This window comes from Macaca fascicularis, chromosome 4 (genome assembly GCF_037993035.2).
Source record: "Macaca fascicularis isolate 582-1 chromosome 4, T2T-MFA8v1.1".
NCBI classification, from domain to species: Eukaryota; Metazoa; Chordata; class Mammalia; order Primates; family Cercopithecidae; genus Macaca; species Macaca fascicularis.
The window spans coordinates 166,514,796-166,538,362 of NC_088378.1; the positions used below are offsets into that span (position 1 = coordinate 166,514,796).

The 23,567-nt window shown below is 39.9% G+C and overlaps 1 protein-coding gene across 3 annotated transcripts in view; it reads left to right on the plus strand.

Annotated features, from left to right (window-relative positions):
- Window positions 1–23,567, plus strand: part of F13A1 (coagulation factor XIII A chain) — a 461,954-nt gene that overhangs the window by 110,871 nt on the left and 327,516 nt on the right. Inside the window, exon 3 of one of the 3 annotated variants that reach the window (XM_065544470.2) lies at window positions 19,769–20,018. The exons of the other annotated variants lie outside the window; for them this stretch is intronic. The gene's annotated coding sequence lies outside the window, so the exon portion shown is untranslated. The remainder of the gene's footprint in view (window positions 1–19,768; window positions 20,019–23,567) is intronic. 3 annotated transcript variants of the gene reach the window in all.

Here is a 23,567-nt window from a genome sequence, read left to right on the forward strand (position 1 = left end):
TCACTTTAAAGATGATCATTAAAGAGAAACTCAAGGGCTTAAGAGGTTTCTACTAATAGGTCATTTAGCCTCAAATGACTGTAGAGATATCACCTAATGGGCATATCCTGGTTTACTTGGGAGGAGCTTCCCAGAGAGATAACTTACTTATTATTTATGTGTATTATGCAGACAATCATCCCTAAGATGGAACCTATCTAATTAGAAAAGGTGGTATAAAATTTGTTCCTGATCTTAGCTGAAGTGATCAGTAGCATCACCTAGAATCTGGAAGACATTCAGGTCAATCTCAACTCACTGCCCAGGGTTGTTAGGGATAATAGAATTCAGGCTTCTTCTTTGCAAGCCAGGGCAGTCTGTGCAATCACTAACGCATGCTGCTGCGCCTGGATTAATGCCTTGGATGAAAGTGGAAGGTTAATACAGAAACATAATGATAAAGTCGCCTGGTTTTATTAGACCCTTATTAGACGCCTGGTTTTATATAGACCTAAAAGGTATGGTTTATGGGAGTTGTTCAGCTGGTTGGGTCTGGGACACTGGGAGCATGACTGAGATCAATGCAGGTTTGCCTCCTCTTGCTGCTTGGGGTCTTATTAATAGTAGTCTCAATTAAATGTCATATGAAACAAGTGGAAAGGATTTGAGTCCTCATTGGGGGTCAGATTAATCATAATTATTGGCAAAGTGGAGTATTATAGGGTAATTCACCAGAAGCTAGGACAGTGTAAAAATATAGGGTGGGTATCACTGGTAAACATTTCTTTATAGTTCTCTTGTGTTTCTGCATGCCTGACAGGCAAGGCAGTTGCAAGCAAGGCCTTTTGTTCTAAATTATCTTTTCATGGATGTTTGTATAGCAAACATATCTCTACCTATGCTTGTTTATATAGCAAACATCCTTGGAACACAGGAATAGTGTATTTGCCTGGAATAAAGAGCCTACACACTGCTCATAATAAACCACTCATATTTTGCAACTTCAACCCTCTGCATGTGCAAGTGGCATCTGGTGCTCTTTGGATGGGATGAATGTACATGTGTGAATTAGATCTCAGAGAACTGACAAAAAATGCTCACATTTTGGCCACTGCTATTGCTATGATTACTAAACTATTTTTCATTTCTGACCCAAAAGTCTCAAATCTTTTACGAGCATCTCTAAAACTATAGCAGGCTAACTCATTAGCTTGCAAGAATGGCAAAATACCAGATCCTCATGGTTCTTGACAACATAATATTACTTATTATATACTACATACCATGTAATTATGTATTTTATACTCTCTAATACATAATTATATAGGGAATATAATTTTATGTTTTATAGTATCTAAAATGTATAATTATATATAGTATATACTTTTATTTAATTATATATGCTGTATAATTATGGTACATAACAAACAAAAAATGTAAAAATATATATTATACCTAAAATAACAGTTATAGCTTATAAGCCAACAAAGGAAATAAAATGGAATTCTAAAAAATGAAAAGGAAAAAGGAATAAAAGTACAGATGTGACCAACAGAAAAGAAATAGCAAGATGACAGATTTAAATTGAACCCTACTGGTAATCACATTAAATGTAACTGATCTAAACACTGCAATTAAAAGACAGAGATGGTCACCACGAATAAAAACAGAAGAACTAACTATATGCTGCCTAAAAACACATTTTAAATATAAAAACACAAATAGATTAAAAGCAAACGGACAGAAAGAGATATGTTAATAAAAAGAAACTGCAGTGGCTATATTAATGTCAGACAAAGTGGATTTCAGAACAAAAGAATATTATTAGAGATAAAGAAGGATATTTCATAAGTAAAAAGGGATCAGTTAATCAAGAGGACATAACAACCCTGAATATTTATGTACCCCAAAATAAAATTTCAAAATACATGATAGAACTGAAAGGAAAAATTGATAAATCTATAGTTATAGTCAGATATATCAATCTCAATAATGGATAGAAAAATTTGGTAGGAAATCAACTGATTTGAGCTAATTGCCTTTTATAAGACACTTTACCTAACAATAACAAACTTTTTGAAGTGCATATGAAAAATCTACCAAGATAAAGAGCCACTAAACTTCTTAGAGTATGCATAAATAATCATCAACTGAATATTGGTGGAAATATGAACCTAAAGGCCATTCTGGTGAGGTCTCACAAGGAAATGAGGAACATGTTGGAAACTGCAGGAAAGGTGATCTCTGTCACAATGTGGCAAAGAACGGACTGAACTGTCTTCTAGTGTTTTGTGGAGGGTAGAACTTGTGAGTGATGAAATTGGAGTTTTAGCAGAGGAGATTTCTAAGCAAAGTGTTTGAAGAAATGGTTTGGTTCCTCCTGACTGCTTACGGTAAAATGCAAGAAGAGAGAAGTGAATTTAAGAAGTAAATGTTAAGCAAAAGGAAGCAGAACTTAAAAGTTTGGAAAATTCTTAGCCTATCCATAGGGCAAAATATAAAAAGCTTGTTCTGAAGGAAAGGCTTGTTCTGAATCCTGAACAACAATTTGGGAAGGAGATTAGTATGGGTGTGATGCAGGGACCCAGACGCCCCAGCAGAAACACTGACAATTTGAACTGAAGGAGATAGAGCTAGAATGAAATAAAGAAAGGCTGTTGGACTTCTTAGATACTACAGGACCGGACCATAGAGATATTTGGCTGAAAATACACACTATTCTTCAAGACAAGAGAAGAAGGACCCTGAATGGGATCAGAGATCATTCAGAGTAATGAGTCCAGAGCTAACAGGCTGCATTTCAGCAGTAATATTTTATTTGACTAGCACTGAGTGAGCTTCTTCACTTCTGTGAGGATATGGTAGTTTCCTTCTTTTATTCTCAACTCATCTTAGAAAAATCAGTCAATAATCAGTGGGTGATCTTCTTTGCGTGGGAAGTTGATGACAATCCACTAAAATTATGCAACTAAATTGACAACTAACGTGACCATTGCATAATGGAAATATTTAATAATGAAATTTCCAAGATCATCAATAGGCAAAGAAACTTGACATCTTTCCAAGTTAATTAGCAAATGTTTATCAATAATGCTTATTTTCTTAAGCAGTTTCAAATGAGATAATTTTAGATGCTTTCTCATTGAGTAAGTCATCATGTAGTGCTTGGGATGAGGAAAAACAACTAAAGTAAACTGTGTTTTGGGTTGCGTAATGTCAGAGATCAATGCATTGTTAAATAGAAGGCATTCCGCTTGGGAATGACTCATTTAGTCTTGGTTCGGCCCTTTATGTGAAAATGGAACATTCAGAGAAGCCTTATTTGCCATTGAGTATCTTTCTCTACGAAATTAGAAACAAATAACTAAGCCAAGGCTAGGTTTTGTGTCAATCAAATGAATGGGCCTGTAGATAAAGCTTTGCATTAGGATTCTGACATCCCTGGCAGAGAGATGGACTTTCCCCCCTTCATTAAATAAAGAATTCTACTGGGAAAAAACTGTGGCATTTTCATGGGTAGAATAACTCAACTCCATAAAGTTCTCCTCAAGTTAATTCAATGAACAATCAACAATTAAATAAAAAATGAAAGAGGACTATCTCTGTTGGATATCAAAACATATTTTAAAGTTACCAAAATTAAAACAACGTAGTGTTGGTGCATGTCTAGGAAAACCAACAAATGAAACAAAAAGTTCAGAAACAATACATATTAGTAATTTAGTAGATGATATAGGCTGAATTTTAATACAGTGAAAGAAAATAGGGAGTACTGAGTTAATGGTTTTGGCTCATCTTTATAATTATCTGGGAGAAGGCTGAATTTCCATCTTATATATTATATACACAGAAATCTACAGATTGGCTATGATTTAGGTGTTCAAAATGGGAAAATTAAAAGTATAAAAGTATATAAGATTCAGAAAGTTTAAATACATAAATATTTTTTAATAATAAATAAAACCATTAAAAGTTGATAACATTTTTGACGAAACAATAGCATTGCAAAAAATTTTAAACAAAGTGAAAACACAAAAGGAAAAGGGGTCATTTTCATATATATATGTATATATAAGCATTTATATTTATATGAAGACCAAAACCCAACAGGAAAATAAAAAAGATATGAAAGGATAATTTCTTTCTTTCTTTCCATCTTTCTTTCTTTCTTTTCTTTCTTTCTTTCTCTCTCTCTCCCTCCCTTCCTCCTCTTTCCTTCTTTCTTTCTTTCTTTCCTTTCTTTCTTTCTTTCTTTCTTTCTTTCTTTCTTTCTTTCTTTCTTTCTTTCTTTCTTTCTTTCTTTCTTTCTTTCTTTCCTTTCTCTCTTTCCTTTCTCTCCCTTCCTTCCTTCCTTCCTTCCTTCCTTCCTTCCTTCCTTCCTTCCTTCCTTCCTTCCTTCCTTCCTTCCTTCCTTCCTTCCTTCCTTCCTTCCTGGGTTCTGCCATGTTGCCCAGGCTGGTCTTGAACTCCTGGGCTCAAGAGATCCTTCTGCCTTGGCCTCCCAAAGTGTTACAGTTACAGACATGAGCCACTTGTGCCTGACCCTGAAAGGGTAATTTATAGTAAAGAAAATATAAATGATTGTTCTCAAATGAAACAAAATGGTGTTCGACTTTATTTATAATAAAGGAAATAGTAATTAGAATGATAATGATGCATAATTTACTTATCTATTTTTAACCTATAACATTAGTAATCCATGCTGCATTGGTTAGAATGTAGAGACATAGGTTCTTTCATACATCGTAGGTGGAAATGTAATTTGGTACAACCTTTACATGGTGCAATGTAGCAATACCTTTTAACATGCAAGATGCTTGTACCCTTTGACCTTCTATGAACTTAAGTTCATATTATTAACTTTAGGTGTACAACGTTTTGTTATATAAACTACATTTAACTAATTACTAGGTTGATGCAAAAGTAATTGTGGTTTTGCCATTACTGTCAATAGCAAAAAACAGCAATTACCTTTGCACCAACCTAATAGTTTGCTTCCAACTTTTTGCTACTATAAACAGTGTTGTAATATAATCTTTTAAAATAACTCTACACACTTGTGGTATTATTTCTGAAGGACAGATTCCTGTAAGTATAATTGTTGAATCATTTCTAGCTTCTCTGAGTGAACCTGGAAAAATGAACTTGAAATTAAAGGCCTATTATAGATGCCATTAATAAAAAAGAATCTCCTTTCCTTTCCAAATACTTCTAACTACTTTTCTTGGTAGTTTCTGCACCTGCCTTCAAAAGTTCACATTTTCATTACAGTTTTTCTTAATTTGCCTCTATCTCTGCACTGTCATGGCTACTATTCATAGCATTTACCTTCATAAAAAATAGCCACAGTTACTTAGGACTTTACCTTATTATAATTTTTCTTTTTAAATTGATTTCCATTTGTTGTGTCTAATTTTTCTTAGTGGAGACAGCAGAGGTCTGCTCAGAGCAGCTTAACGAAGCCATCTGTGTGTACAGAAAAGCAGAGACAATTAAAACCTGTTGACAACTTTGGGCAAAGCTGTGGGCCTCATGTTCTCTAATTTATGTGAGAAGCTGAAGAACAATCAGTTCAAGCTGGTTCTTCAAAGAGGCACAGCCTGTAACATACTTTTGGCAGGTCAGCATCTTTGCACTACAGCAAAGAGGTTTCTGAGTCCAAAGAATTCTGAGATGTTCAGCAGGAGTCCATGAACAGGGCCCATGAAAACAAACACACACATTGCTGCAAAGAGAAGAGCAAAGCTGCTGCTGTTTTTTTTTTTTTTTTTTCCTTCCAGTTTTCCATCCAACTTTATTTCTCTGTTAACAGACAAGCGTACTGCATGGTGCCCCTGTCCCACTACTCAGTGCAGTGTTATCAGAAATTTCCAACATTGTCAGCCGAGACACACAGGTGGCTAAGTGCTTGGGGAGGCAGTGGCGTGTGGAAAGGACTTTGTCTTTCTGCCACTCAGACTTGTGTTTAAATCTTAGCTGTGTCATCTCCCAGCTGGACTATCTTGAGCAACTCTCTTTTTCCTATTTTTCAAAGGGGAGAAAACAATACCTGGCTTACAGGATTGACGAGATGGTTGAAAGTAATGTACATGACATTGCTTACATTCTACCTTTCCTTGTTACCTTCCATGTCCTGTTCTGTGGTTCCTACACTGATGCTTCCACTGAAATTGCTCGGATAAGATTACCAGGGCCATTTCAGTTGCTAAGTGACTGTCTTTGTCTTCTGTGGCTTCTCAGAAACATTGACCAATCCTACTCTCTTGAAACATTCTCTTCCCTTGGCTTACAGGAACCACACTTTGATCACTTATTTCTAGCTCTGTGGACACTTCTCAGTCTCCAGTGTCTTCTCCTCTTCCTCGTCCCCATCCTAAAGTTGTTGTTACTGAGTTTCTGTTCTGGGTCCTCTTCTTCTGTATACCTTTGCTTCACAATCCACTTCATATCCAAGACATCAATGATCATTTATATATTGGAGAGTCCAGTACATAATTTAGGTTCAAACAAACATACCCCAATCAGTCTCCAGATGGCACTGTTTGGGCACCACATGCTGGTGCAAGAAATCCAGAGGCCAGACCCATCTCCATCCCTCACTTCCCTAGCCTGGCCTTTGCTCCCCTCCTTTTCATGGGTCCTGGGGTCTCAGAGAGCCAACAAGTCTCCTGAGGAGATGAAGTCCAATCTTGCCTGGCCCTATCTTGGTTTCTGCTAGCTTGGTGATTGCTGTCTGCTGAGCAGAGGCTGGGCCGTTTCCTCATGTCTACAGTGATCACTAGTTATTGGGTAGAGGGTTGCCTTTTAGAGTAGTTATTCTTTGAGAGTGGGTTTTCAGCTTCTCAAGGTTCCTCTTCAGGAAAGAGGCTGTCATTCAAATCACACAAAGCCTGCAGGATTAAAACTCATTCCACTTGCTCCCTCAGGTACTTCCTTAGGGTCCCACGGTCAAAACAGTAGGGAAAGTTCTGGTGTTAGTCACATAATGTCATAAGGTCACAGCGGACTGGAGCAGCTGGATGCTGAAACATCTTTGATGGCACAAGGCCACACAGATGCACAGAAGCATTTGAGTCTTCCCTTGAGACGACTCAAGAAATGAGGTTATTTAGAACTGTAGGGGTAGCTTCGGCGGAAGACAGGGACACACAGGGGAAGTATTGCCTGTGCTAGAGAAGCTCTATCAGTTCAGAGTGTGGTGCCAGTTGCTTTATCCAAGGGTGCTGATGGGAGCTCTTTCTCAGAAGATCTTGGAGTTAAGGCAGCCCATTTGTTAAAAGAGTGTGTGATCCTTCTCTCTTGATCCTTAAGTGTTAAAGATGTTAGAGATTGGTTCATGTACTTGGCCACCATCTAGGCTGATTGCATGAGAGCTAGGCTGGGATAGGTTTCAGGCTCACAATCCCTTCTGCAGCAGTCATTTATGCCGTTTCCCAGGAAATTCCAGCTCTCTACTTCCCAGGCATATGATCTTAGTGCTCTCCCTGGCCCTCTTCTTATTGCATGGGGCCATGTGACTGTTCTGACCAATGACTTTTGAGCAAATGTGATGTGAGTCACTTTCAGGCAAGAGCATGCCATTGCTGGTCTTAGATCCTCCAAAACTCACTCTTCTTTCTGGTACACAGTGACAAGGTTAGAAATATTGCTTTGTCATTATGGGTACTTGAGAGATTGCAGTGAACAGAGCCCTCTGCTAACCCATAATGGACATGTAACAGGTGTGAGAAATAGAACCTTTGCTGCCATAAGCCATGGCCATTGTTCAGACTATTTGTTACCACAGCAGAACCTTGCTTATCCTGACTGATAATAAGCACATACTCTCTTGGACAGCATAGGCAGATTTTAAAAGAGTTTTTATTTATTTATTTTTTTTTTTTTACACAAAGGTGTTATTATCTCCCTCTAAGAAGACAGTAAGGCTCACATTTTTCTAAGATAGGAACCAACCAAGATACTCTTCACTGAGTAAGGAAGAGCTACTCTAAGATAATTTTCTGTGTGTCCCAGGACCAGGAAGCTATTAGTAATTTTCTCAATAAAAAAAAATAAACATCTTCCTACTAGGGTAGGAAACCCTAGTAAATTATCTCTACCTTTTCTCCATCCCAGATCTCCCATGGGCTTCAGATATAATGTTAACTGCCTACTAGATATCTTCACTTGGGTGTCCTGTCTGCATCTCCAATTCAACTCACACAAAGTCAAACTCATTGCTTTCACCCCGAAATATGTTTCTCTTACTCAGTTCTCTACCTCAGTAAATGTTTTCATCAACAGAAGGATGGAATCATCCATCAATGGAAGCATCCTTGACCCTTTGTCTTCCTTTTCTTGCACAATAAATCTTTTTCCCAGATCTGTGGCTTTTGCCTCCTAATGTCCCCACCACTATATTCTGTACTGGTCACCACTATTTCTTTCCTGAATCAACCTATGCATTTGAATGGGTCTTCTTGTCCCTTGTCTGTTCTCTTTTTGATCCACGCTTCACACTGCAGCCAAATGGATATTTCTACAAGTAGATCTGATCCAGGTGATAATTCTATAAGTAGACCCGATCAAAATATCACCTAGTTGAAATCACTTCAGTAGTTCTCAGTGTTTTAAAATGTTATCTATAAACCCCTGACTTGGCTCCTGCTTCCTTCTTGGACTACTGTTTGACCAATGCTCCATAGTCAACCACACAGAACGTAACTGGAAGTTGCATACTTAAAAGCCAAACCTCAACCTTATTCCTCTAGTGAAAACACCCTGCTCCTCTTTTCTCAACTAATGATTTTGCTTACTTGTTTGTCCTTAGCTTAGATCTTACTTCCTCTAGGAAGCCTTCTCTGATCCACCCAGGCAAGAATACATGGCCTTTTGCAGGCTTCTCTTAAAACTGATTCTAGTGCTTATTTATGTATAATTCTGTCATAATTGCCTGTTTCTGCTAATTGCCCCTCACTGAAATACTGTGCCAAGGGTTTACAAAGATATGTCATTTAATCCTCACAACATCCTTGAGATGAATAATGTTCCCATTTTAGAAATGTGTCTATCATTTTAGAACAACAAACAGAGATGTAAGGTAAGTGATTTAAATCAATAACTAGTTCATGGTGATGTGAGACTGAACCCATGAGCCTGTGTCCAAGCTCATGAGCTTAACCACTATGCTGTGCTACACAACTATAGCGTGTATAGACATGGCCTATGTTGTTCATTGCTGCATCCCCAGCACTCAGCACAATGCCTGGTACAGAACAGGTGCTCAGTAAATGTAGCTAAATAATGAACAAAAGAAAGAAAGAATGAAAAGCTGCCTAGTAAATGATAGGCACATAGTAAATACTGGCTTTTATTTAAAAAAAAATCTTATAAGCAACAAAGCAGAAAAAAAGGGAAGAAAACCAGATAGCATCAGCTTATTTTCTAGATAGAATATAGGAAACATATCAGCGAAGTGTGGGGAAGCAGATAGTAGTTTCTCCATTTGCTTTTGAAGGAGGAGGCAGTTTCCAGGGAGCTGGACTTGCTGAACTCAGGGACTTGTTCTCGGCAGTTCAGGTTCTTGCTCTACCTTGAAAAACTGCTGCGTCACAAAAGAACCTTCTCAGCTTTAGCACCATTTCCCAGGAGGTTGTACATTCACCTACATTTCCTTCAAGACAACAGACTACTTTTAAAAAAGATTCTCCCATGAAATAGAAGACAGTCTCTGCTCATGGGAAAAGAAAAGGTTTCTAGTAAGTTCAAGACCAGCCTACCTTTGGCTGATGTGTACATGGCAATATCAGAAGAGTTTTTTTTTTAGTAGGAATTTATATATGGTGAGACTGGTAGAGTTTTTGGTATTTGAATCTATAGCATGGTTAAAGTGTTTTAGGGGTGGGTTTAAAAATTATGAATTAAAAAGTCATCCAAGTAACCCATGTACACATCATATAAAATGGCATATGGGATTTATACTGAGCACTCTCCAATCTTTGGTATGGTCCTACTCACCCTCAGTCCCGCTATGCAAAGACAACTACTGTTTCTCCTTTTAGTTTTTCTGGTGATCAAATGCCATGTCAACAAAACAAAACAAAAAAACAAAAACAAGCACACAAAAACACCTCAATACATTTTTGAAAACCAATAACTTGATTTTTTGAGTGTGGTGGGCATTTGCTAGGTTTCTGATGACCAGTGTCTTTCTAATACGTTTCTCTATTTGAAGAGTTTTCTACGTTGTTACGCATCATACATCCCCAAGGTAGAAGCCAAAACTCATTCTCTGGCCTCCCTTGCTGGAAGGAAGCAGACTGTGACATGGGCTCTGCTAGCATGCCACACCACACTGGGCTGTCACTTAGGAGGGGGCAGAGGAGGGAGTCCTGTGCAGGGAATCCACTTTCCTTTGGTGAGTGCGGTAGTAGGGCTTCAACTACTACTTGTAGCACCATTTGGAGGGAACGGCAGCAGAATTTCTGCCATCCTGGCCTGAGTGTTGTTGGAGGGGCTGCGGGGGCAGCACCAGATGCTGGAGTGATGATAGAGAAATTTCCCCAGAGCAGCTCGTATATAACAGCTCATTGCAGAGCCATCTGAGGAGCTGACATTTGCTTTTCCATCACTATGAGTCTAATGCTGCCACTGCTGTGCCCACTTGGCAGTGGAGATGGGCTTGGCAAAATGGGGAATTGCTTGACCATGAACTTCTAGAGGATTCTGTGAGCTACCCAGTACCCTATTCGAAAGGTTTTCTTTGCTCACTCATCCTGAGTTCTGCTGTTTACAATAAAGAACTTTAAGTGATCCTTTTGATCAAGATCTATTGACCACTGCTATGAGAGATGAGCATTTATCTTACTTATACATGCCCTACCTCCTTTTCTCCCTCTCTTTCAACTTTTTTTGTTTTTAATTATTCTACGGGTTACCTAAATATTATTAATAAACCTCCACCTCTTATTCCCTAAGCTTTATCTCTTAACTAACAATAAGACCTTCACTCCCGCTCTTCCCTAGACATCTCATCACTTTCACTTCCCGTCTTCTGTCAGCTGCCGCTGCACTTTTACTTTGTCAAAGTTGATAACATTTCTCTTCTATGCTGTGATCATAATTCAATCTCCTGTGCTTTATCTCTTGGTGGATTCTAAAACTGGAAAACTAATAAGTGGCATTGACATAATTAAGACTATATAAATGTTGACTGCAGTGCCGAGTAAGGAGCTAATGATGACATTTCATGCCCTGTGGGTCTCAGGTTGTGACTCCAGAGCTACTTGAAGCAGAGTGCTCCTAGCTTCAAGGTCACATCGATTTTCTGTTCTTTCATTTTATCAGTTGCTCAAAATCAAGTGTTATTTTTGTTCCTCTGATTTTGGGGCCCTGGCTTAAAAAAAAAAATACCAGGTAGGCTTCTAATTTACTTATATTTTTTCTTATTTGGAAAAGAATCTCAACTCTCTATTGTAATCTCAAATGTATCCAGACCTTCAATAGTGTTAACTGTTGTCTTGAATGCCTTTATCCTCTCATCGTGCCCCAGGATAGGGTCTCTCCCAGACTCTCCTATTCTGGACCTGTTTTTGTCCAGATCAGCTGCACAGTCACCATCCTTGGGCTTCCTATTAGTGACCTCCAGGATGAAAGTCTAGCCCTGGATTCCATGTCATCTTTCTGTTTTTCTCCTTGTTTTACTAGCATATATGCTCAGAAGACTTCCTCACCTGGAAAGTATGGTATATCATCTAGGCCTTTATCTGAAATTATTTTATTTTACTCTCATACTGCAGTGATAGTTTGGGCATAGAATTTTAGGCTCAAAAGATTTTTTTTCCCCCTTAACACTTTGACCACATTGTTTCATTATCTTCTGACTAATCTGACTAATGACAAGTTAGATGGTTCCCTGAATTTGTCTTTGGAAGCTTTATATTTTTTTTCTTTATGTTTGGTGTTTGGAAATTTCAAGAGGATGTGCTGGCTCAGTAGTTATTTTCATTCATCCTCTCAGTACTCAATGGATTCATCAAATGTGAAGTATGCCCTATTATTTCTTTAAAAAATTCTTCCATCTATTTTCTCTGTTCTCTTTTTCTATAATTCCTTTTAGCTACCTGATAGATTTCTGCAACTCCTGTATTATTTCTCTATGACTCTCACCTTTATCCTTCAAATTTGCTTTCTTTGCCATTTGCTTTAAGCTCTAGGAGAGCATTTTGACTTTATATTTCAGCTGTTCTTTTGAACTTCATATTTTAGAGGTTATATGTTTAATTTATAAGAACTCTTCTGTGTTCTCTGCTAGTTCTCTTTTCAGCCATACTATTCTTGTTTTATAAATGCAGTATCTTCTCAAATTTCTTTAAAGATATTGATTAACAATTTTTAAAAATCTCTTCTAGTTTTTGAATTATTTCTTTTCCTTTGAGACTATGTATGTTTTGGTTGTTTTTTAAAAAAATTTTCTGCTTGTGGTTGTCCTTAAATGTCTGATGATTTTTTCGTACATTCACATTGATGAGTGAAGGATTCGTTTCATAATAATGGCTATCTAGTAAAGGTTTCTTTTTAATTTGGGTTGATGATATGTTTAATAGACATCTCCCCTGAATGGGAAGGCAGACACGAAATCTGTGCAAATGCAGAGGGCTAACTGACAGATTTTGCTTTAGGATGTACATGTGTGGGAATCAGCCTTAGATGAGACATTCTGCTTCATCTCCACCCACCAAATGCCAGAACAAGGGGAGCTTTCCTCTTAGATCAACATCCCCACTAAAACACAAATTCGTGAAGCGTTCCATATTTAAAAAAATACAAATTCCTCCCCAGCGAGTTTATCCATTTGTTGTAGTGAAGAGTCTCTTGCTATTCTTTTGCCCTCTTTCGGAGATTAAAACCCTGGTGCTCTCTGCCCTGTGTGGGAGTGGAACCAGTAACCCTATGCCTAAATGCTGGCTGACATCTTATGAGGCTGACTGGCAGCCACTTCCCCTGAAGTCCCCTCATACACATAATTGGGCTTTAGTTTCCTCTGTTTCATGTTCCCATCTGCTTTCATATTCAAGAAATGCATTGAAGTCTCCCATCTACAAAAGACCTTCATTGCTTCCAATTTCTTCACTGCTACAGACTTATTTCTCCTTGAATATCCATACAGTCATTTGAGTGGAACCTGTGCCAAGGGGAGTGGCACATGTATATGCTTATTCTACCTTATTCTACCTTATTCGCACTAGACACTTGCCCACCTCCATGGTGCTGTTTTCAAAAATGGGATTTTTTGTTGTTGTTGAATGTGTTCTCATCTCTTATCAATATTCCTACTGCTTAACATAGTATTTCTGGAGATAAGAATAGGCTCTTGTTGAAGGAAAGAAAAAAAGAAAAAAAAAGAACAAAGAAAGAAAAAGGAAGAAAGAGAAAGAAAGAAAGAAAAAAAGAAAGCAGATTTAAATGAAAGCAAACAAATGAAATAGAGATAATAACAAGCAGTGCCACTCTCTCTTAAGTATGTATGATAAGCAGTTAAAAATAGTCTACATTATTAATCCCTTTGAAAGACCTTGGCCTCATTGACCACCTTACCATGTGCCACACATATTAAATGAACAGCTTCCAAGGGAAACCAGCTCTAAATAGGTTAGCGTGTTCTTGCCAGCAGGGTTCCTGGCACACTGGGGATACCTGCTCCAGAGTGTCTGTGGGAGAACTCAGACACATCATTCCCCCTGCAGCTGTTGAGGGCCTACTGATGAAAAGATGATACAACACAGATACTACGAGTGTTTAGGACTCAAGTTTAAAAACATACTTGCTACTTCACTTATTTCCTTCCCCTGAAACTAATTCAGGCCCTAAAACTTATTACCATGAGGACAGAAAATGTAATCTCAGTTGCTGTTGTAATCTTTTCCTTACTAGGGCTCCAACAGAATCATGGAGCCCAAAATGCGGAGAGAAGCCAGATTACCCACATTAGAAATGCTGGCATCTTCATTGTACTTGAGGTCCAACAGATCTTTGTTGTGCCTATTGTCCAAAGAGGAAATTCAGGGCTTTGATTCTGTCTCTCTTTGAAGTCCAGTTACTTTGTTGAGGCCCTGCATTGGAGTGGTATGGGGGGCTCCCCTTCCTGAGAGCTCTGTGGACCTTTTACCTCTCTGTGAAGCACCCTATTGAGGCATTTTGATGTAATCTCTTTAATTGTTGGAGGCTTTGGTAAATATCAAGGCTAAATCAATAGACCACTTCTACCTTCTGCCCTTCCTTGAGGCAATGAATCCAGAAGAGACCATCTGCCTCAATAGGAGTGGGGGCAGTGAGTGGGAGTGGAGGATAAAGGGGAGGAAGAGGGCAAATATCAGAAGAAAAAAAAATCAGTTAATGTTTCAATAATACCACTATGCCATAGTAGGTATGTTTAACCACAAAGGGCTACCTCATGGGCTATATGGGTGAATACGAAATGGCACCCAACCCAGGATGAGTTGAAGTGGGTTAAGGGTGAGCGGGAACAGGGGAGGGGTAGGAAAGATTTTTCTGGAGAGTTACCACTGAATTTATGACAGAATCTCTTGGAGAATTTGAGGAGATGAAAATAGCCTCTAGCTGTGGTGAGTGCTAATTAGCCATGCCCACTCCACAGCCATGCCCCTCCCATAGCCACGCTCCTTCCCCCAGCACTTTGTCAAAGGCCTTTAGCCAAAGGTGTGAGGCGCTGCATTCCTGAGGACTTCTGAGCCCAGGCTGATGCTCCTGGAGGCCATGCGAATGTGAAGAATGCTCATCTTGTGTGGAGACTTTACTAATCTTTATAGGAAGCAGGACAAATATCTCCTGAAAAGTTCATGGCTACAAACATCAGTGCCTGTGGCATTCATACCATTGCCACGGAGCAGCCTCAGGTTGCTGCCAACTGATCTCACACATATTCCAAGGAACTCCAGTTTCAGGAGGAGACCAGTGGGGTCCCATTTGCATCCAGCTATGCATCTATTCACTTAAAAGCCATAAAGATTCATTTTGCCTCGGAAAAAGTATGGAAGAGGATTATGGACACTGACTCAAGCAGATACTCAAACGAAACCCACGGATCCACCGGGCTACATAGCCGGCACCACCAGGAACAAGCACTGCTGCGTATGGAGTGGGCCCTGCCGCAGCCGTGGTCAGCTCCCTCTCATGTACCCAAGAGAAACAAAGTGTTGGGGCCCTGCTGGGTCCCACAAGAGCTGGCAGCTTTTCTGTCAGGCATCTCTTCAGGCTTCTTCGCCTAAAGACTGGCTCCTCGGCTCATCGCTCAATATGGCCACCAGCCTCAAGTCTGCCTGACTTTGTCTTGACTCCCACTAGTAACGGACACAATCTTTCAGTGAGAGACCCAGTTTCCTACGAGAGAGAATCTGATTTCCCAAGATTTAGTCGTGTCCACCATATGCCCATCGAGCTGCACGTAGAGATGAGTTATTCATAAAAGCACAGTGGTCTGATTATGTCCCTCAGCCAAAGCTGCAGACGTGGCCAGATGATTTGATAAAAGCATGAAGGCTCCAAGACGATAATTAATGATTAACCACTTCAGTATCCTATTCTATTCATCCATAGCTAGTCGCTGATGGCATTAGTGCAGATACTGTAACAATCGTGTCTCATCTCAGTGCATGCTGCATTTGATTTCAAAATTTTCAATATTTTCGATTTCTGATTTCAGGTGTGGTGCCACTTTTACATGATGAGTTAAATAGAAGATTACCCTACACAATTATTTTAGGATGTTTCACATGGTTTTCAATAACTAAGGAACCCCGTGATATCATCATTAGTGTTTGCTACATCAAGTGAAAGAATAAGCAGTAACACACATGCCTCATCCAAAAAGAAATCAAAAGGGCTATTATTCTTCAGGGGCCCATTTAATTTCCACTTGAACTTCTCCCAAAGACAACAATCAGCAATTTTATCACTAACTGGAGAAAGGCATTCCAGGGCCTCAGGGCTCATCAGAATGAATGTGTTTTCTATGACATCTAGTAGTTATCGACTTCTATACGCTAAGACATGTCGATAAACACAGGCCACCATTTTCTCTGTGCTATTTTAACTACTACCATTTTTGCATTTCAGCACAAGAGCTGCTCTTAGCCAGAAAATGCCAGATGGTACTGAGGAATCAGACTCATACTATTGCAGGGCAATGTCATCTGCAGAAGAGAGTCAGTAGCTAATTGACAGAGGTGCCCTTGTTGTTTTTATGGAAGTCAAGATGTCCTACTTCTATCAGTAGACCTGTCCTTCTATAATTGGCTTGGGTCTCAGGCTCTCTTTGGAACTTTATTCTAGGTATGAGCTTGCCTCTTCAATTCTATCTTCAGATAAAACTCTGCAGTGCCTTCTTCTCTTCAAATGGTTTCTCTTTACTTCTCCAGCTTTGAGAAATCCATCCTCCTCTTCCTCAAAGTTAATTTAGCTTTTCTTTTCTGCACCAATCTTTGGATGACTATCGTTTGTTATTAGGAATATCTTTTTAAAAAAGTAGCTATTTTCTATCTTTCCAACCAGCTTATAAGATATTTCCAGAGAGCTAAGTATTTTGCTTCTTTCTTTCCATTTTGGGGCTTCTATGGTGGTTTTCCCTTAGTGAGTGTCTAATTAATATTTGTTGGTGAAGAGGTGGCTGTCCCGAGACTTGCTGTATCCAGATCAGATCAGAAGAACAGTCCTATAGGGCATGATAAAATCAGGAATTAAATACTGAAGTTTAGCCCAAACCAAGATACCATAAGGTATCTTGGAGTAGATTTCCCCAGAAAATTGTTAGTTACTCAATAATTCACAGTTACAGAATGAGTCACAGAATATATGGCCAGGAAATTCTTTTTTACATGTCATTCCAAAGTTAGCTTGTGAGTGTGGCCCAAGTCCAGTGATTTCCAATTATCTGTCTTTGGATGGATTTGCTACCACAGAGTCATGTATGAAATATCTGATTTCTGCATCTACCTTTCCAGGTAGGAATATCATAGCAATATGTGGAAATTTAGCAAACATAGAGGTAATTCTTTTTAATTTTTTTTTTTAATTTTTAGAAATGTACTGGGGCAAGCTTTAACAGAAGTGATTCTGATAATCGTTTGAGAATGATCGTTCTAGGATAGTAGTTTTCAAAGTGTGGTTCCCAGACCAGTGCATCAACATCACCTGAGAGCTTGTTAGAAATGCAAATTCTAGGGCTTAAAACTACTAACCAGAAACTCAGGGGTGGCCCAGCAGGTGTTCTCTGCTCCAGATGATTCTGAAACATGTGAGAATCACTGTTCTAGGGACATCTTATGATTATAAGAATCTATATTTCTAGGGAAACTTTTTGGATAAAAATTTGTCTGATTGTTTAGAAATATGTGACACTGCCAACAATTTGCGATCTTCTCATTTAACAGATTTTTTACTAAGTGTTCCTATATGCCAGATACTGTGCTAGGAAATAGCATAATAGAAATAGAATGATTTATGGAAATAAAGAGATAAGTAAGTCTCAATATTCTGCCTTAAGGAGGCCTTAGACTCAAATGGGATGTGCCATGTGAACACATATGATTCAGCGCTATAAAATGTATGTATAAAAGGTTAATTCTGTTATGAGAGATGTGGTCTAAGGAAGACTTTTGGGTTCTGCCCCAGTTCTGAACCCTGAGAATTACATGTAGAAGTCAGATAGGTATTGAAATATCCACTTAAGATTTTAAATGACTTAAGCGAGTTTGAAGAATGAAACTTGGAACTTCTGGCCTTTGCAGTCCTCTTGTCCATGTGAAGACTTGCGGTTTACTGCAAGACAGTAACTGAGTCTGCAGAGTGAATATTCACCTAGCCAGAAGTGTGACTACAGCCTGCCTCCCCCCCCACATGAAGTACAAAACAGGGAGAGCCAGGAAGAAGGAGGTCCCATGAAAGCACGAGCTCTAGCATGGCCATCCACCGGAGCAAGGGGGCGCCCTAATGCTGTATATTCTTGCCTTGGACCTCAGGAGCACTGACTAAGGGGAGAAACTGTTATTCCCTCCTGGGAATGACATCTAAGTCCTTCCTCTTTAAGGAAAACATGTGGAACTAAGTAGTTAAGTGCCATCTACCAAAAGCCAAGGGTGTGTAGGCAGATGAGCAGAGGAGGGAGCATTTCACATGGAGGGAAGTGCATAAGCAAAGATCCTGGGGCCTCAAATAACAAGGAAACTTTGTAGAAGGTTGGTGTGGGGTTTGGTTGTTTAATTTTTCAGTTTTTATCTTCAGTTAGGGTCAGCAGACTAAATTGCTTTAAACAGTAGGAAAGGAACTTCAATGATTTTTAAAAAGAGAAAAATTGGGCCGGGCGCAGTGGCTCATGCCTGTTTCCAGTACTTTGGGAGGCCGAGGCAGGTGGATCATTTGAGGTCAGTAGTTTGAGACCAGCCTGGCCAACGTACTGAAGCCACCCTGTCTCTACTAAAAATACAAAAAAATAGCTGGGCAGGAGTGGCACGCGCCTGTAACCTCAACTACTCAGGAGGCTGAGGCAGGAGAACCGCTTGAACCTGGGAGGCGGAGGTTGCAGTGAGCTGAGATCGCGCCACTGCACTCCAGTCTGGGTGTCAGAGTGAGACCTTGTCTCAAAAAAAAACCAACCAAACAAATGAAAACAAACAAACAAAAAACAAAAACAGAGAAAAAATTGAAAAGATATACTTGACCAGTAACTAGAGACTGATAGTCAATTATGGCAGAGCCATGTAATAAAAGAAAATGAAATCATATTATAGGGTTTTATATTGACTTTATTTACATTTTGTATTATTTATTTATAGCTGCACATTATTATTTACATTTATATCTTATTTCTTTACTTATTTTATTGATATAAGAACTGGAAAAATATGGAAATGCATTCTCCACAATGTTAACAATGAGTACCTTTGAAATGTGAATCTGTTATTAGTAGCATTATTATAATTTCAGAGAGAGGGTCTTGCTGGTTGCCCAGGCTGGAGTACAGTGGCACTACCATAGCTCACTGCAGCCTTGAACTCCTGGGTTCCAGCTATCCTCCTAAGTAGTTTGAACTATAGGCGAAATTATCAACAGTTTGAATTTTCTTTGCGTTGTGATTTTCCTTGTTTTTTTCAGTTTTGGGAAGTGGCCATGTATTGCTTATATAGTTAGGAAAAAAAATGACAGTAGATCTTATTTATGAGGCAGAGCTGCACACTTGTCCAATGAATGGCCGTGGATGATCTGTTTGTTTTGCCTGTCTTAACCATCAGTCTGGATAATGATACAAACACAAATGGCTCTGGCCATCACTAGTCGTGGTGAAATGGATATAGCAGTTATGATTTGAGGAGATTCATTTGCTGAATATACAGCCAATCTCAGCCTTTATTACTCACCATCTTATCTTTTTTTTTGTAAATTTGTTTTTTTAATTAAAGAAATAGATTCAATTTGAAAATTGAGTTCTAAACAAAGTAGGTTTATCAACTATTTCTAAGCATTCTATTGGCTATTTTAGAATTGGTAAAAACAACATATTTCCTTTTTAAAGTTTCTTTGGCAAGAACATGGTTTAAATTCTTTTTTAATCTTCTTTTATGGATCTTATTTACTTTCATATAGTTAATGAAAACAATCTAAATGTTTCTTTTTTGTTTGTTTGTTTTGCTGAAATGTATCTTAAAAGTGAAAAATCTAGTGGCAAATCTCAAATAAGTATTTTCCCCTTCTATCCTGCCCTTGCCTGTATTTTCTGAATTCATTTCTTTTTTTTCAGAAATTGGGGGGATGCATGCAACTTTTCCCTTGCTTCTGAAATGATAACTCTGCATTCGTTCTCAACCACCATTAATCATGCATAGCTGTGCTCACTGAGGCAATGTTTTTGAGAGCCGATGGATGAACAAGATCTTAGTAGCACTGGTTTCCGTGGTTTATCGCTCATGGCCAATGTCACACAGAATTTTCAGCCAGGATGGGAACGCCCAGCAGCTGGATGTCCAGCTGCCAATTCATCAGTTTGAGAAGTGAGTCTGTTTCCGTCTAAGTTGTTGCATGCAAGGCATGGGGGGCTGATTCTGTGCCCACAGTGACTTCCTCCACCGTTTCTTTTCCAACCTCCCCCAACCCTGGTCATTGTCATCATCATCTCAGGCACATCACACACCCAGAAGGGCAATTCAGAAACCACATGTTGGGTTAGATTTCCTCTAACAGAATGGCAGGGGCAGGGGCGTAGAGAACCCACACCTCATGGCAGTTCTACTGGGACTGAGGCAAACATGAAGAAATCATTTCACCCATCTCTTTACCTCCACAGTCTCTTTTGGAAATAGCATATCCATCCCTCCTGACAAGGAGGTGGTGAGGCTCGAGTCAATCCTATGGAAAAAAGCTTAGACATTTGGGCAGGACCACCCAAGTCCTAGCCTGAAAAAGATACTGCACCTGGAAGCAGGTCAGACAACCAGACCTAAGCAAGCTCAGTGGAGGATAGCCAAACAGAGCCAGGACGCTTGTATGATTCCGAATGAGTAGCTGAGGGAGCAGCGCACCAGGAATGTGCCGTTCAGTTCAGTTCAGCTTCATCATCACTCTAGGAGGTAGAGACTCTGGTCTCATTTCCCAGAGGAATTAACTGAGAGTCACAGAGACAGAAGAACCCTTCTGAGCTGGGCAGTTATGGCACACCTGTCTATTTACGTGTGTCTGATTTCGAAGCCACACTCTTCCTATAACAGAGAGGGTTTGCATGTGTGTGTTTAATGCTTGAGCCTAGGTAAAGTATTAAATGTGTGCAACCTGATTAATATTGGTAACCGCCTCAGGGATTGAATAAAAGGGAATTTAATGGATTTAATGGAAGTACCTTTTATTGAGGTGGGACAGAGTTGAGGAAGTGATAAAGGAAAGTCTAGCACTCAGGGACTTGGAACAGCAGGAAGCAGTTTCCAGTTCCAGGCCTGAAGGAACTGGCAGAGCTCTGGCTGTGGAGACACTGAGACAGGGTTACCACGGAGGCCTGGCAAGGATTGAGTAGGGAAAAGGACACGCTGATCCGACCCTGATCTGACCTCTCTCTCCTCTGGTCTCTTGCCAGTATCTCCCTTCCTATCCAGAAACCAGGGCTAGGGGGCCTGGCTGATGCTGTGCCCCAAGTGGATGCCCTGGGGCCCAGGAGAAGGGCAGAGAGCAATGAGGAGGGGCGAATGGAGGTCAACAGCACAATAATCAACTAGAAACCTGGGCGCCTTGGAATCAAGTTAGAATTGCAGAGGGATGAAACCAAATGTATAATTTAGGAACAAAAAGAAGGAGGAGCAAACTGGACTTGAGGTCCACAGCCTCACCAGCTGGGAAGAAGAGGCACGTGGTGAGATGGAGAAGAGGAACATCATTAGGGCCACACTAAGTACATGGGGACTTGGAAGACAGGATTCAAAATATTCCTGGGCAGAGTGCTGTGTAGCAGAGCAAGGGACTGAGAACTCCCGGCTGTGTTATGCTCTGGGTCTTGTAGGAGATACACTTTATCCATTTCTGCTTCCTTCCTGTCCTCCTCCAACGTCTCTGGAAGTACAGTGGCCTCATTCTTAGTAACCCCCTCAACCTCCACCCCAACAACTGCCACCTTCCCTGTGCAGGCGGCCCTCCTTCACTGTGGCCAGTAATAGCTAAGGGGTCTTAAGAACTGGAATTCCACCATGGATGGTTGGACGACCAAAGGCCTGAGATGATGCAAACACCATTGCAAAGATTAGGCGTGGTGTCACCCTATAGTCGGGCTTTGCTTGAGACAGATGTTGGCAGCCTCCTATTGGGTGTAATTACTCAGTGGCTTCTGCTGGAATGAGCAGTTTGGAAACAGAGTGCCAGGTTTGATTAGCAGGTACACCAATCTCAGTCGGATTGTTCCATATTCTGAACTCCCATTCATTCCACATGAAACGTACTCGTTGCAACATTTAAAACAGGAAGCATGAAGTGCTGGGTCTTCATTCTGAGATGAGACCACACGTAAGTATAGTTGTACCTCCATGGTTTTATAGGGCAGTAGATTCATCTAGGTGATCTGTTGGCCAACTGTGTTTACTGAGCTCCTGCTGTATAAACGATGTGAAGAATTTTGATAAGTGCATTCGTTTCCTAGAGCAGTTATAACAAATGACCACAAACTCGGGGCTTCAAACAGCAGAAATTTAACTTTTCACAATTCTGAAGCCAGAGGTCTAAGATCAAGGTGGCGGCAGGGCCGCGCTTCCTCCAGTGGCTGTAGGGAAGGATTCTTCCTTGCTGCTTCCCGCTCCTTGTAGCTCCTGTAGCTCCTTGTCTTGGGGCAGCATAAGTCCAATCTCTTTTTTCAAAGTTTTATTTTAAGTTCAGGGGCACATGAGCAGGCTGGTTATATAGGTAAACATGTGTCACAGGGGTTAGTTGTACAGCTTGTTTCATCACCCAGGTATTAAGCCTAGTATTCATCACTTGTTTTTCCTGACCCTCTCCCTCCTCCCAGCCTCCACCCTCCACTAGGCCCCAGTATGTGTTATTCCCTCTAAATGCCCACGTGTTCTCATCATTCAGCATCCACTTACAAGTGAGAACATACAGTATTTGGTTTTCTGCTCTTGCATTAGTTTGCTAAGGATAATGGTCTCCAGCTCCATCCATATTACTCAAAATATGGGATGCCTTTCTTTTTTATGGCTGCCTAGTATTCCATGATGTATATGCACCAGATTTCCATTAGTCAGTCTTCCATTGATGGGCATTCAGGTTGATTCCATGTCTCTGTGCTTGTGAATAGTGCTGTGATAAACATAACATGGAGAAAAAGGAACGCTTATACGCTGTTAGTGGGAGGGGAAATTAGTTCAACCATTGTAGATGACAGTACGGTGATTCCTCCAAGACCTAAAAACAGAAATGCCATCTCACCCAACAATCTCATTACTGGGTATATGCCCAAAGGAATATGAATCGTTCTATTATAAAGACACGTAGCTCCAATTTTTGCCTCTGTTTTAACATGGTCTCCCTTGTGTCTAAATCTCCCTCTCCTTTCTTGCGTAAGGAGACAAGTTACTGGTTTTAGGGCCCACCCTAAATCCAGGAAGATTTTGTCTCGAGACCCTTAATGAATTACATCTTTGAAGGCCCTATTTCCAAGTCAGATCACATTCTGAGGTGTTGAGTGACTGTGAATTTAGGAGATACTATTTAACATATTATAACATGATTTAAATCTAGCCCTGCTCTTGGGAACATCAGTGTGCATTATTTCCTCATGTATTTTTTCCTTATTCCCACTTTTCCTAGAAAGTTATGTGCAAAGCATTTCTCTCTCTCTCTCTCTCTCTCTCTGTGTGTGTGTGTGTGTGTGTGTGTGTGTGATTATTCACTTTGGAATAAGCTGAGTGCTATCTCCACCCCCTCTGTCTTTCCTAAATTGTCTTATTTCCTGGTGGAATTTTCATCGTCCTGCTTATACTTTACTGGGTACTATAAATCCAAGTGTACCAATTTGTTTTAATAAAAAAGAAATCTTTCTTGCTCTTGATGTTCAGCCGTCATGCTCC